The following is a 15721-nucleotide window of genomic DNA, read 5'->3' as shown; positions in this document are numbered from 1 at the left end:
TACCCAGGCCCCCAGCGGAGACGTGGATCATGAGTTGGAGCATGTGGAGATGCCTGACTTCAGCAGATTTTCACAAGCCTTGGTCACTGCTATGCAGTGTGCAGTGGAAGGGACCGAAACGGCTCCTTTCTTTGGCCCCTCACTACAGGAATGGGTGCAAATACAGCAGGCCCATGAGGGGCTGGCGAAAATGATCAAGTGTGTTGAGAAAGGCAAGAAGCCCTGTAAAGAGGAAAGAGAACGACTGACCCGTGAAATGCTATTAGTCCTGAGTCAGTGGGAAAAGTTAGAGATGAAAAATGGAGTGCTATGCCGAAAGGTATATCTGCCTTCTGAAATCGACATTTGTTACCAAATCGTAGTGCCTAGTGAACTGGCTCAATCATTGGCTCTTGAGGCTCATAATAAGAATGGACATTTTGGTCATGAGAAGACCTTTTGGTGGCTACAGCGACTGATTTACTGTCCAGCTCTCCGTCAAATGGTCGAAGAAGTATGTCATAGATGTCGAACTTGTGAGATCCATAAGGCAATAGAACAAAGAGCTCCCCTGCAAACCATAGTGACCCAGGAACCTTTAGAGATCGTCATGATAGACTACCTAATGGTGGGCCCATCCAACAGTGGGCACCAGTACTGCCTCGTAATGGTGGACCACTTCACCAAATTTGCGGTGGTGACCGCCACCAAGGACCAGACCGCTGAGTCAGCAGCTCGAGCCCTATGCCAAGATTTCATCCGAGTGTACGGGTGTCCACAACGCATCCACTCTGACCAAGGGGCTTGCTTTGAGGGACATGTAATGAAAGAAGTTCAACGTATCTACGGGATAAAGAAGTCGCACACGACTCCATACCATCCCCAAGGAAACGGAGCCTGCGAACGATTCAATAGAACTCTGCTACAGATGATGCGGACTTTGGAGGAGGACAAGAAGTTACAGTGGCCTCAGTTCTTGTCTGAGATGGTGTGGGCCTATAACAATCAGGTCCATTCTACAACGGGGTATTCTCCTTATACTCTCCTCTTTGGACGGTCTGGGCGAAGTGTCGGAGAGTTACAGTTAAATGATGTGGATGGGTTCCCTCCAAGAGATCCAGCCTCCTGGGTGCGAGCACACCGGCAGAGACTTGAGACAGTTCATCGATTGGTGCGACAGCGTCTGCAAGAAAATTCTCATCCTGATAAGACCCCGGTGCAAAGGGCACCATTGCAGCCAGGTGACCTGGTGCTGGTACGTGTCAAGAAGCCTCAAGGAAAATTGGAAAGCAGGTGGGAGGCTGTGCCATATCGTGTAGTTGCCCGCAAGTATGCAAATGGGCCTGTGTACGAAGTTCAGAAGGAAGGAACTGATTGTGTCCGAGTACTTCACAGAAATATGTTGCGCCTGTGTCAATCTGAAGAAGCAAATTGTGATGGAACTGATAATGTCAACGAGCTCCCACAGTCCGAGACTGGTGGTGTGGAATGGGCTTACGATGATGAGGATGATTGTTGGCCAATCCCCGCTCCTGAGGATGTTCCACCTGTGACTAGTGTGCCCCCAGCCTGTGCCCCCTATGATGCGGAGTCTGCTGGTCCTTCTCAGCCTATGGCTACAGTACCCCAGAGTATACCAGTGGTTCTCAGACGCACCACTAGACCAAATGCTGGCATTCCCCCTGTTCGGTATGCGCAGGACGAGTTTATTTGGCCTGCCATACAACTGTACATTACCACTCTACATATAAGAGTACAGCCCTCTGGATATTCAGTCATTGGCAGGGACTGCCAATCTTAAAGTGGGGGGGAATATGTAAGAAACAGTCATGTAATGTGTCTAAGTTTCGTTATCTTGGTAAACTGTGTTAAAATTTAATGTATAATGCTATTCTAGTAATACAGATAAATGTAAATGCCTGCAGTATTCGTTTGGTCAGTAGATGGCAGCATAGGACCAATTTGCATTGAAGTTTGCCATAGAGAAAGCGTATTAATGTGGTAGTGGCTCTTTAAAACAGCAGTTAAGTGTTGAAGTGACACGCCCCTTATGATGTCAGCCTGCCTCAGTGTGAGCAGGAAGAATGAGGAAGAGGGACTGAAACTATAACGGCTGCCATCTTGGCTGGATAGAAAGCAAGTTCTGTGCTGTGTAAGACGTGTGTGGAGATACTTAAGGACGTTCCTGTGCAGCCAAGCTGTGTGAACTTCAGTCTAGAGACGGATGGAGTATAAAGAGACCGTGCATTTAGTGAAGCAAAGTTAAAAAGGACTGTGTGCAGCAGCTAACCTGTGGAGCTGACATTGGGCTGAGTGGATTGCCCCAAACAGTAAAGAGACTCACAGTGCTGTCGAGGTACCGGACAGTCACTGTAAAATTCTGGATTATATCCATCTGGTTTTCCGGCCTGCTGAGGAGGACTTCTTTGTTGCGGATCCTGCGCTGGTTATAAAGGAAAAGGACGACATCGGGCCCCACCGTGCACTTCCACAAACTGTAAGAGGTCCACTTGGACCACTGGGATAAGGGGGGTGCGCACCCGCTTGAAAGTTAGGGTCAGTTAGGGATAGTTCCTGGGACTGCTATTCCTTAGTGTCCGCACTGCGAACACGGACACAGCAAAGGTGGAAATTGTTGTAGTATTTGACTTGAATTGTTCATACTGTTTTATTGTTAACCTGCTTTTATTAATTGATAGTAAATGCAATTTTCTTAATCTTGACTTCTGCGTACGCACTCTTTTCTGGTTGCGGAGTCATACCACCTGCCTTGCTCTCGGTTCACATGTGCACACGCCTACACATACTGAATGATGGGTCTGCCCCCTTCCACTTCTGGGTCTCCAAATTGGGCACATCTCCTGAACTTGCCCTTTACGTGTTGGAGGTGCTGACCTGCCCTGCAGCCAGTGTATTATCTTAACGTGTGTTTAGCATGGCAGGGGGCGTCATCACAGACAAGCGCAGCCTCCTGTCCACAGCCAATGTGGACAAGCTCACGTTCATTAACCACTTCAACCCCTCTAGCTAAAACCCCCTTCATGACCAGAGCACTTTTTACACTTCTGCACTACACTACTTTCACCGTTTATCGCTCGGTCATGCAACTTACCACCCAAATGAATTTTACCTCCTTTTCTTCTCACTAATAGAGCTTTCATTTGGTGGTATTTCATTGCTGCTGACATTTTTACTTTTTTTGTTATTAATCGAAATGTAACGATTTTTTTGGAAAAAAATGACATTTTTCACTTTCAGCTGTAAAATTTTGCAAAAAAAACGACATCCATATATAAATTTTTCGCTAAATTTATTGTTCTACATGTCTTTGATAAAAAAAATGTTTGGGCAAAAAAAAAAAAAATGGTTTGGGTAAAAGTTATAGCGTTTACAAACTATGGTACAAAAATGTGAATTTCCGCTTTTTGAAGCAGCTCTGACTTTCTGAGCACCTGTCATGTTTCCTGAGGTTCTACAATGCCCAGACAGTAGAAACACCCCACAAATGACCCCATTTCGGAAAGTAGACACCCTAAGGTATTCGCTGATGGGCATAGTGAGTTCATAGAACTTTTTATTTTTTGTCACAAGTTAGCGGAAAATGATGATTTTTATAAAAAAAAAAAAATTTCTTACAAAGTCTTATATTCCACTAACTTGCGACAAAAAATAAAAAATTTGAGGAACTCGCCGTGCCCCTCACGGAATACCTTGGGGTGTCTTCTTTCCAAAATGGGGTCACTCGTGGGGTAGTTATACTGCCCTGGCATTCTAGGGGCCCATATGTGTGAGAAGTACTTTGCAATCAAAATGTGTAAAAAATGGCCTGCGAAATCCGTAAGGTGCACTTTGGAATATGTGCCCCTTTGCCCACCTTGGCTGAAAAAAAGTGTCACACATCTGGTATCGCCGTACTCAGGAGAAGTTGGGGAATGTGTTTTGGGGTGTCATTTTACATATACCCATGCTGGGTGAGAGAAATATCTTGGCAAAAGACAACTTTTCCAATTTTTTTATACAAAGTTGGCATTTGACCAAGATATTTTTCTCACCCAGCATGGGTATATGTAAAATGACACCCCAAAACACATTCCCCAACTTCTCCTGAGTACGGCAATACCACATGTGTGACACTTTTTTGCAGCCAAGGTGGGCAAAGGGGCACATATTCCAAAGTCTGAGACGGATCCGCTCTGAACGCAAGTGTGAAAGTAGCCTTAGTGTAAGAAAAAACAAACAAAAAAATATATATATTTCCGCTAACTTGGGCCAAAAAAATGTCTGAATGGAGCCTTACAGGGGGGGGGGGTGATCAATGACAGGGGGGTGATCAATGACAGGGGGGTGATCAATGACAGGGGGGGTGATCACCCATATAGACTCCCTGATCACCCCCCTGTCATTGATCACCCCCCTGGTAAGGCTCCATTCAGACGTCCGTATGATTTTTACGGATCCATGGATACATGGATCGTATCCGCAAAACACATGCGGACGTCTGAATGGAGCCTTACAGGGGGGTGATCAATGACAGGGGGTGATCAGGGTGATCACCCCCCTGTCATTGATCACCCCCCCCTGTAAGGCTCCATTCAGACGTCCGTATGATTTTTACGGATCCATGGATACATGGATCGGATCCGCAAAACACATGCGGACGTCTGAATGGAGCCTTACAGGGGGGTGATCAATGACAGGGGGTGATCAAGGTGATCACCCCCCTGTCATTGATCACCCCCCCCTGTAAGGCTCCATTCAGACGTCCGTATGATTTTTACGGATCCATGGATACATGGATCGGATCCGCAAAACACATGCGGACGTCTGAATGGAGCCTTACGGGGGGGTGATCAGGGTGATCACCCCCCTGTCATTGATCACCCCCCCTGTAAGGCTCCATTCAGACGTCCGTATGATTTTTACGGATCCATGGATACATGGATCGGATCCGCAAAACACATGCGGACGTCTGAATGGAGCCTTACAGGGGGGTGATGTGGTCACCCCCCTGTCATTGATCACCCCCCCTGTAAGGCTCCATTCAGACGTCCGTATGATTTTTACGGATACATGGATACATGGATCGGATCCGCAAAACACATGCGGATGTCTGAATGGAGCCTTACAGGGTGGTGATCAATGAGAGGGGGTGATCAGGGTGATCACCCCCCTGTCATTGATCACCCCCCCTGTAAGGCTCCATTCAGACGTCCGTATGATTTTTACGGATCCATGGATACATGGATCGGATCCGCAAAACACATGCGGACGTCTGAATGTAGCCTTACAGGGGGGTTATCAATGACAGGGGGTGATCAGGGAGTGTATATGGGTGATCACCCCCCTGTAAGGCTCCATTCAGACGTCCGTATGATTTTTACGGATCCATGGATACATGGATCGGATCCGCAAAACACATGCGGACGTCTGAATGGAGCCTTACAGGGGGGTGATCAATGACAGGGGGTGATCAGGGAGTATATATGGGTGATCACCCGCCTGTCATTGATCACCCCCCTGTAAGGCTCCATTCAGACGTCCGCATGTGTTTTGCGGATCCGATCCATGTATCCATGGATCCGTAAAAATCATACGGACGTCTGAATGGAGCCTTACAGGGGGGTGATCAATGACAGGGGGTGATCAGGGAGTGTATATGGGTGATCACCCACCTGTCATTGATCACCCCCCTGTAAGGCTCCATTCAGACGTCCGTATGATTTTTACGGATCCATGGATACATGGATCGGATCCGCAAAACACATGCGGACGTCTGAATGGAGCCTTACAGGGGGGTGATCAATGACAGGGGGTGATCAGAGAGTGTATATGGGTGATTACCCACCTGTCATTGATCACCCCCCTGTAAGGCTCCATTCAGACGTCCGTATGATTTTTACGGATCCATGGATACATGGATCGGATCCGCAAAACACATGCGGACGTCTGAATGGAGCCTTACAGGGGGGTGATGTGGTCACCCCCCTGTCATTGATCACCCCCCCTGTAAGGCTCCATTCAGACGTCCGTATGATTTTTACGGATACATGGATACATGGATCGGATCCGCAAAACACATGCGGATGTCTGAATGGAGCCTTACAGGGTGGTGATCAATGAGAGGGGGTGATCAGGGTGATCACCCCCCTGTCATTGATCACCCCCCCTGTAAGGCTCCATTCAGACGTCCGTATGATTTTTACGGATCCATGGATACATGGATCGGATCCGCAAAACACATGCGGACGTCTGAATGTAGCCTTACAGGGGGGTTATCAATGACAGGGGGTGATCAGGGAGTGTATATGGGTGATCACCCCCCTGTAAGGCTCCATTCAGACGTCCGTATGATTTTTACGGATCCATGGATACATGGATCGGATCCGCAAAACACATGCGGACGTCTGAATGGAGCCTTACAGGGGGGTGATCAATGACAGGGGGTGATCAGGGAGTATATATGGGTGATCACCCGCCTGTCATTGATCACCCCCCTGTAAGGCTCCATTCAGACGTCCGCATGTGTTTTGCGGATCCGATCCATGTATCCATGGATCCGTAAAAATCATACGGACGTCTGAATGGAGCCTTACAGGGGGGTGATCAATGACAGGGGGTGATCAGGGAGTGTATATGGGTGATCACCCACCTGTCATTGATCACCCCCCTGTAAGGCTCCATTCAGACGTCCGTATGATTTTTACGGATCCATGGATACATGGATCGGATCCGCAAAACACATGCGGACGTCTGAATGGAGCCTTACAGGGGGGTGATCAATGACAGGGGGTGATCAGAGAGTGTATATGGGTGATTACCCACCTGTCATTGATCACCCCCCTGTAAGGCTCCATTCAGACGTCCGCATGTGTTTTGCGGATCCGATCCATGTATCCATGGATCTGTAAAAATCATACGGACGTCTGAAAGGAGCCTGACAGGGGGGTGATCAATGACAGGGGGGTGATCAGGGAGTTTATATGGGGTGATCATGGGTGATCAGGGGTTCATAAGGGGTTAATAAGTGACGGGGGGGTGTAGTGTAGTGTGGTGTTTGGTGCGACTGTATTGAGCTGCCTGTGTCCTCTGGTGGTCGATCCTAACAAAAGGGACCACCAGAGGACCAGGTAGCAGGTATATTAGACGCTGTTATCAAAACAGCATCTAATATACCTGTTAGGGGTTAAAAAAAATCTGATCTCCAGCCTGCCAGCGAGCGATCGCCGCTGGCAGGCTGGAGATCCACTCGCTTACCTTCCGTTCCTGTGAGCGTGCGCGCCTATGTGCGCGCGTTCACAGGAAATCCCGGCCCTCGCAAGATGACGCGTATATGCGTTGTCGTGCGCAGGGCTGCCGCCTCCGGTCCGCACATCTGCGTTAGGCGGTCCGGAGGCAGTTAAAATGAACCAGGCATGGATCCCACAGGACTTGTCCGTACCTTGTGCAAAATAGACATGTATACCGGCCTCAACCAGCCATTGTTATACTACAACGCAATTGCTCATTCTTGTATTTTGGATATTTAACACTCTTTTGGAGTGTACCCTAATAAAAAAAAAGAATAAAACCAAAAAACGTGTTGGCTACATCATCCTCCTCCACCGCCGCTTCCACCTACATCGCTACGTCCACCGCCTCCTCAAACTCCTACTCCATATGGACCTCAACTCATAAATCAATTTTTTATTTTTATTTATACGTATTTTATTTTATGTCATTTCACTAATTTGTCTGTTACATTTTCTGGTGAAATTCACAAATTTTTGGGTGTGCTATACCACTGCTATACCTAATAGACAGGTAAAAAAATATCACTAATTTGTCTGTTACATATTCGGGTAAATTTCACAAATTTTTGGATGTGATATTTCACTGCTATACCTAGTAGACAGGTAAAATTTTATTAATTTGTCTGTTACATATTTGGGTGAAATTCACAAATTTTTGGGTGTGATATACCCCTGCTCTTCCTGGTAGACAGGTAACATTTCACTAATTTGTCTGTTACATATTCGGGTGAAATTCACCACTTTTGGGTGTGATATACTCCTGCTCTACCTGGTAGACAGGTAACATTTCACTAAATTGTCTGTTACATATTCGGGTGAAATTCACCAATTTTTGGGTGTGATATACCGCTGCTATACCTAGTAGACAGGTAAAAAAAATTCATTCATTTGTCTGTTACATAGCCGGGTGAAATACACCAATTTTTGGGTGTGAAATACCCCTACTCTACCTAGTAGACAGGTAACAATTTGCCTGTTACATATTCGGGTGCAATTCACCAATTTTTGGGTGTGATATACCACTGCTATACCTAGTAGACAGGTAAAACAATGTCATTAATTTGTCTGTTACATATTCGAGTGTAATTCACCAATTTTTGGATGTGATATTTCACTGCTATACCTAGTAGACAGATCAAATTTAATTAATTTTGTCTGTTACATATCCGGGTGAAATTCACAAATTTTTGGGTGTGATATACCCCTGCTCTAGCTAGTAGACTGGTAACATTTCACTAATTTTTCTGTTACATATTCGGGTGTAATTCACCAATTTTTGGGTGTGATATACCACTGCTATACCTAGTAGACAGGTAAAAAAATGTCATTAATTTGTCTGTTGCATATTTGGGTGAAATTCACCAATTTTTGGTGTGATATATCCCTGCTCTACCTAGTAGACGGGTAACATTTCACTTACAGTGGCGGAAATAATTATTTGACCCCTCACTGATTTTGTAAGTTTGTCCAATGACAAAGAAATGAAAAGTCTCAGAACAGTATCATTTCAATGGTAGGTTTATTGTAACAGTGGCAGATAGCACATCAAAAGGAAAATCGAAAAAATAACTTTAAATAAAAGATAGCAACTGATTTGCATTTCATTGAGTGAAATAAGTATTTGAACCCCTACCAACCATTAAGAGTTCTGGCTCCCACAGAGTGGTTAGACACTTCTACTCAATTAGTCACCCTCATTAAGGACACCTGTCTTAACTAGTCACCTGTATAAAAGACACCTGTCCACAGAATCAATCAATCAAGCAGACTCCAAACTCTCCAACATGGGAAAGACCAAAGAGCTGTCCAAGGATGTCAGAGACAAAATTGTAGACCTGCACAAGGCTGGAATGGGCTACAAAACCATTAGCAAGAAGCTGGGAGAGAAGGTGACAACTGTTGGTGCGATTGTTCGAAAATGGAAGGAGCACAAAATGACCATCAATCGACCTCGCTCTGGGGCTCCACGCAAGATCTCACCTCGTGGGGTGTCAATGGTTCTGAGAAAGGTGAAAAAGCATCCTAGAACTACACGGGAGGAGTTAGTTAATGACCTCAAATTAGCAGGGACCACAGTCACCAAGAAAACCATTGGAAACACATTACACCGCAATGGATTAAAATCCTGCAGGGCTCGCAAGGTCCCCCTGCTCAGGAAGGCACATGTGCAGGCCCGTCTGAAGTTTGCCAATGAACACCTGAATGATTCAGAGAGTGACTGGGAGAAGGTGCTGTGGTCTGATGAGACCAAAATAGAGCTCTTTGGCATTAACTCAACTCGCTGTGTTTGGAGGAAGAAAAATGCTGCCTATGACCCCCAAAACACCGTCCCCACCGTCAAGCATGGGGGTGGAAACATTTTGCTTTGGGGGTGTTTTTCTGCTAAGGGCACAGGACAACTTATTCGCATAAACGGGAAAATGGACGGAGCCATGTATCGTGAAATCCTGAGCGACAACCTCCTTCCCTCTGCCAGGAAACTGAAAATGGGTCGTGGATGGGTGTTCCAGCACGACAATGACCCAAAACATACAGCAAAGGCAACAAAGGAGTGGCTCAAGAAGAAGCACATTAAGGTCATGGAGTGGCCTAGTCAGTCTCCGGACCTTAATCCAATCGAAAACCTATGGAGGGAGCTCAAGCTCAGAGTTGCACAGAGACAGCCTCGAAACCTTAGGGATTTAGAGATGATCTGCAAAGAGGAGTGGACCAACATTCCTCCTAAAATGTGCGCAAACTTGGTCATCAATTACAAGAAACGTTTGACCTCTGTGCTTGCAAACAAGGGTTTTTCCACCAAGTATAAAGTCTTTTTTTGTTAGAGGGTTCAAATACTTATTTCACTCAATGAAATGCAAATCAGTTGCTATCTTTTATTTAAAGTTATTTTTTCGATTTTCCTTTTGATGTGCTATCTGCCACTGTTACAATAAACCTACCATTGAAATGATACTGTTCTGAGACTTTTCATTTCTTTGTCATTGGACAAACTTACAAAATCATTGAGGGGTCAAATAATTATTTCCTCCACTGTATTTGTCTGTTACATATTCGGGTGAATTTCACCAATTTTTGGCTGTGATATAACACTGCTATACCTAGTAGACAGGTAAAAAAAAAAACATTAATTTGTCTGTTACATATTCAGGTGAAATTCACCAATTTTGGGCTGTGATATACCCCTGCTCTACCTAATAGACAGGTTAATACATTTCACTCATTTTTCTTTTACATTCTTAGGTGACATTTTACAATTTTTGCTGTGAATAAACCCCTGCTCTGCATAGGTGACAAGGACCAACATTTTTTAAAATCATCTGTTCCATTGGTGGGTGACATTAACCCATTTCTGACGATGAGAAACCCCCTGCTCCGCATAGGCGACAGGGAATTAAATTTGTAAAATTTGTCTTTAATTGGCCCTCTCATTCGATCCTTCTGATTTAATAACTTGTCCCACATTTCAGCTCAATAACATTGCAGCCATTGACCTCCTTGGATGTGGTATCCCTTTCTCACGCTCCATCTCCAGCATGGAACCCTGATTCGCCGATAACCATGATCAACATGGTAGGCGCATAAAAGAACATCGAAAGTTGATAGAGAAGATATCAAAATGGATCGTGGACGTCACAGGGACGTGCGAGTAGGCAGAAGTTATCTAGAGTCAACAAAGCGGTAGCAGAGCTTCTCCTGGCTAACATTTCCAAATCCAAAATACCCCAGTGACATTCCCTATAATTTTTTATTAATCATTACAATAACAGGGCATCTTAAGAGTCTTGTATTGTCGGGAGTGGGTAATTGTTGTGCGCCCCATTCTTTCCTTCAATTCTTCCGTTTTAATAGCTTCTCCCACATTTCCGCTCAATCACAATTAAATTTCATCCATTGATCAACATGGTAGGCGCAGAAAAGAACATCGAAAGTTGATAGAGCAGATATCAAATTGGATCGTGAACATCACGGGGACGTTCGACATGGTGGGGCAGTATATTTGCACACGCCTACAGGAACTGACTAATGGGTCTGCTCCCTGCAACTTCTGGGTCTCCAAACTGAGCACATGGCCTGAGCTTACCCTTTACGCCTTGCAGGGCAGGCCAGCACCTCCAGCCAGTGTATTGTCTGAAAGTGTGTTTAGCACGACTGGAGAGAGTTATCACAGGTTATATTTCCCAATGTTTTGGGTGTACGCTAATTAAAAAAAATATAAATAAATTTAAAACCAAAAAGCAGTGTAGGCTACCTCCTCCTCCACCGCCACTTCCACCTACACTGCCACATCCACCGCCTCCTCAACCTCCTACTCCATATGGACCTCGTCCTCCTAGATCAAGATTATTATTTTTTATTTATACGTATTTTATGTTATTTAAAGTCATTTTCCTATCCACATTTGTTTGCAGAGCACATGCCATGCTATTAACGACATTTTGATGCCATTTGCAGCCCTCTAGCCCATCCATTACATTTTTACAGCCATTTTAGTGTTCAAAAGTTCGGGTCCCCATTGATTTCAATAGAGGTTCGGGGTCAAGTTCGGGTTCCGAACTTGAACTTTTTTGTGAAGTTCGACCAAACCCGTCGAACCCGAACATCCAGGTATCCGCTCAACTCTAGTCAAGATGCATCTGGTGACAGTGAAATGCAACTGGTATCTAAAAAATTTGTAGTCCTCATCACTGTTGACCTTCCTTCTACTTTCAACTACCTGCTGTTTATTTCTTGAGGAGGGAACCAACCTTGCATACAGGGTGCAGCTAGGCATGTAGGAAAGGTGGGAAAACAGCTGCTTTTGTTCCGGCTGATTCAGCTGCAGGTGGTGGTTCCACTCTTGAAGGTCCCAAGTCATGTTCTTCGTCCTTGGTCATATTCTAGGATAGCTATTATCCCATAGAGTTGGATGGGCCTCCGCCTAAAAAAACTGAAAAAAATATAAAATAAATTGTCTTGAGGGACATTATTAACAAGTACCATGAAACATAGTAAACTTTTTACACATGCTCTTAAGCATACAAATGAAAAAAAAACCATCTACTGTACACGATGAAAAATTAGCCCTTCTAAACACATTTGCTTTTCTAAAACTTTTCTAGCACCATATTTTGCCTTGACCTTGGAGATCATGGACCCTACATCCAAATCTATCCTCTTGTGGGCCAAGGTAACTGGGGGATGTTTACTGTCTCCTTCAGAGCAATTTGAAAATTCCTCTTTTTGTCACACCCCATTTTGAATGTGTTTGTTCAGTTCCTAACATCTGCTGCAGTTCCTAATGCAAGTTTTTATCTTTTTAGGAGGATGAGGATGATGGTGTATAGATTTTAGAAGCTTCATTTATATAAATGGAGGGAGTCTGCAAAAAGAATGAGCATGCACTGCATGGATAAAAATCCACTCAATTCTCTGGAGAACATAAATGTAAAAATACTTAATTTACTGTACTTGCTTTGAAGGGGGATGTGACCAGATTTTGTCAAGAAATATGCACTAAAATTCTAATCAAATCTACAATAAGTGAATTTAGCCTAAAATTCTCAGTAACTAAATCACCAAGAGTTATACACTAATATACCATCAACACAGAGGAGGAAATACTAGTTGTCAAACCCACTGAATTGTGAATGCAGCGCTAGACTATAGTATAATCTATAACCCAGGATTGATACGAGATACTGTATCTCCTGCTTTATGGGGGGAAATGGCAATGCATCTTATAAAGTGAATACGACTTTGGCAACTTTCACACTTGCATTTTGTGCGGATCCATCATGGATGGATCCGTTCAGATAATACAACCGTCTGCATATGTTCAGAACGGATCAGTTTGTATTATGTTTAACATTGCCAAGAAGGATCAGTCTTGAACACCATTAAAAGTCAATGGAGGACGGATCCGTTTTCTATTGTGCCAGATTGTGTCAGTTAACTGATCCGTCCCCATTGACTTACATTGTGTGTCAGAACAGATCCATTTGGCTCAGTTTCATCAGACTTCAAACTGATGCATTCTGAGCGGATCCTTTTCCATTCAGAATGCATTAGAATGCAAACTGATCCGTTTTGGACCTCTTGTGAGAGCTCTGAACGGATCTCACATGCGGAAAGCCAAAACGCCAGTGTGAAAGTAGACTAAGCGCTTTCATTATCAAAGCACTCACTAGTATCCAGGAAGTATCCAGGAAGTGCAGGGCTTGGTGACTGTAGCAGTGTACTCACTGATCCCTGGTCTCTCTCTGGGCGCAGTACTGCACTGTCCTGTGTACAGGATCAGGACATATTGTGTGCACTATGACCTGAAGTTGTATGCAGTCAGGTCACAGTGCAGCACAGGCCCGAAGAAGGCCAAGGAGCTGTGCGTGCTGAAAAGACCAACGAATCTGCAAAGTGGCTAGTTCCTTTTAATTATTTTATCTCAGATAGAGGTCTGATTTGAGGTCTGACATGGGGGTCTGATCTGATATGGGGGGTCTGATTTGAGGTCTTATTTGGGGGTCTGATCTGAGGTCTGACATGGGGGTTTGATCTGTTATATAGGTTTGATCTAAAGTTTGATATGGGGATCTGATCTGAGGTCTGATATGGGGGTCTGACCTGAAGTAAAATTAAGATTGGGGATCTGAAAATATTATCTTCCTCCTATAAAATCAGGGTGCTTCTTATCATCAGGTGCATCTTATAAAGTGAAAAATATGGTAAATAATGCAATCGTCTGTGAATAGATTTTTACCAGCTAAACAAATCATCCTAAATGTTTCAAAAAGGATGCCTCCTGGACTCATTAAAAAAAAAAAAAATATGTATTTTTTTTATCCTTTGGATATTAATACAGGTTACAGAATAAGGGAAGCAGACAGTATTATGTTGAGGATACAATGAAGGGCAGCTAGTATTGTTTTTTCCGAATGTTATCTACTACCCAAGAAGTAATATATTGTGTTCAATAACACGTAACCTGGTGCAAAATGAATTAAATTGAAATACACATTTTAATGCACCATGCAGGATATAATAAACATATTTTTGACAAGTTAATACATAGATCAATTTTTTTTTTTTTTTATAACACGATAAAGCCATCCATCTCTCAACTATTGACGTAATTTGTATCAGGTGCATATAAATCATTATGAAGCTACCCAGCTGGTTTGTTTCAGCTACAGAGAAAATGAGAAATATGTTCAATTTACCTTGACATTGATTTCACAGTAATTATATTTTTTCTCTCTAATTAATATGTATGTATTAATGCGAAGTCAAATAAAACTCGGATTTATAAAAAAATATAAAAAGGCAGACATTTGCTTCAGTGACAAAAAAAAGGTTTGACAAAGCAGACATTTATTTGCTTAAACTCTTTTGTGCAATGCACAGCCGCCCTCCATTCATTTTAATTGGGCCACCAACAACTCGGCTATTTCCGTCTGCCCCATAGAAATGAATGGGAGCATGGGCCGCATGTGTGTGGTGCGCTCCCATTCACCTGTATGGGAGAAGTGGGGACCACCGCTTGGTGGTAGACAGAACCCGGGAAACCCGGGGTCCTCCAGCCACAGCTCTCCCCGCTCCGTTCTCCTTGCAGGTGCGGGTCCCAGAGGTGGGACCCACACCTATCATACAGTGGGGGCATATCTTAGCGATATGCCCCCATTGTATGTGATGAGAATACCCCCTTAAAGGACATCCGTCAGCAGATTTGTACCTATGAAACTGGCTGACCTGTTACATGAGTGTTTGGCACCTGAAGGCATCAGTGTAAATACCATGTTAATATGCGCCTACATTTCTAAGAAAAATTAAGTTTTAATATTTGCTAATGAGCCTATAGGAGCAATTTGGTTGTTGCCATTACAGGGCCAGGCAGTGTAAAACTTATAATTAGAGATGAGCACATTTTTCAAAAATTCCATTTGGATGGTTCACCAAATTTTCCCAAATATTTAGATTCCAATTTATTTCAATTGCGTTCAAAATTGTTTATTTTCCAGCTGCAGAGAGCCTGTATATTGATGTAGATAACTGTACATTGCAGAAACATGCAGGTAGTCCACTGTGGTAGTTAAACAGTTACTTTGCCTCAGTATGACAGGAAGTTGATTGCCGTCACACTTAGAATTACTTCACTTATTTGGTCAGTTACAGGGCCAAAGCTGACCAAATAACTCAAGTGAACTTATCCTTACAGGTTAATGTTAGTGCCAGGTATGAAGAACCGTGCAGTGGCCCAAGATTTTACACTGTTGTCAGCTTATTCCACATAGATTTCTACAGAACCATTTCTGTTACCAGCTGATACAAGTAGTGGCCCATGACAGAGTGGAGAGGGTGTCAGCAGTAAGTTTGTGTGACTGTTTAATTCTCCCTTCTTCTGATACATTATAAGAACAACCCCCAAAAAATGGATCCTGTATTTTGAGCATTTGCCTTCACACAGTCAGCATTTGATCAGA

Source organism: Bufo gargarizans, chromosome 5, assembly GCF_014858855.1.
Source record: "Bufo gargarizans isolate SCDJY-AF-19 chromosome 5, ASM1485885v1, whole genome shotgun sequence".
NCBI lineage: Eukaryota > Metazoa > Chordata > Amphibia > Anura > Bufonidae > Bufo > Bufo gargarizans.
This window is presented reverse-complemented; position numbering follows the sequence as displayed.